At 38.6% G+C, this 814-nt stretch overlaps 1 non-coding gene across 1 annotated transcript; it reads right to left on the bottom strand.

Annotated features, from left to right (window-relative positions):
• Positions 1 to 268: 268 nt before the first annotated feature.
• On the bottom strand, positions 269 to 375 carry LOC148295740 (small nucleolar RNA R71). Its single transcript, XR_015834898.1, has one exon. It is a non-coding gene; the product is annotated as a small nucleolar RNA R71 (small nucleolar RNA).
• Between the last annotated feature and the right edge of the window lie 439 nt (positions 376 to 814).

The raw sequence follows: 814 nt of genomic DNA, 5'->3' as shown, positions 1-814 counted from the left end.
TAGAAGTGGTATGATTCATCTTCTTCCAACTTATTATGGTAATACCACTGAGGATCCTTACATGCATGTTAAGCAATTCTTTGAAATATGTGCTACAATCAAAATTCAAGGACTTGATGATGAGCAGATTAAGATGAGGCTATTCCCATTCAGTTTAAAAGATAAGGCTAAGTCATGGTTATACTCTTTGCCTAATGCTTCAATTCGTACTTGGGATGAGCTTTCTAATAAGTTTTTGCAGAAATTCTTTCCAGCTCAAAAGACTAACAAGATTAGAAAGGAAATTCTTGGTTTCACACAAAGAGAAGGAGAAGCTTTTCATGAATGCTGGGAGAGGTACAAGGAGATGATGAGTTCTTGCCCACACCACAATATAGAGAGTTGGATGCAAATGCAATCTTTCTATGAAGGTTTGCTTGATTCCGAAAGGATGATGGTAGATGCAACAAGTGGAGAAGGACTGATGAACAAAACAGCAGATGAGGCTTTTACTCTCTTTGAATCTTTGAGTACCAACTCTCAACAATGGAGCTACAATAAAGGAAGAGGAGCTCCTATGAAAGCTGTGGTCTCTGAGGTAAGTACTAATAATGAGATTAATGCAAAACTTGATGTTATGTGTTCTTTGCTTCAACAGGCAGTGACTGGCCCTCTAGGAAGCAAAGAGGAAGTTCAAGACCAATCTTTTGCAAAGCACATGCTAGAGCAAGAAAATGCCCTTCAAGGAAGGAATCCTCAGAATGATCCTTACTCAAACACATACAATCCGGGGTGGAGAAATCATCCTAATTTCAGGTGGAGCAATAATTCAAAT

This window comes from Prunus avium, chromosome 3, assembly GCF_965620075.1.
Source record: "Prunus avium chromosome 3, drPruAviu1.hap1.1, whole genome shotgun sequence".
In the NCBI taxonomy this organism is placed as follows: domain Eukaryota; kingdom Viridiplantae; phylum Streptophyta; class Magnoliopsida; order Rosales; family Rosaceae; genus Prunus; species Prunus avium.
Note: the sequence above shows the minus strand (reverse complement) of the source record. Positions and strands in the feature narration are given on the sequence as shown.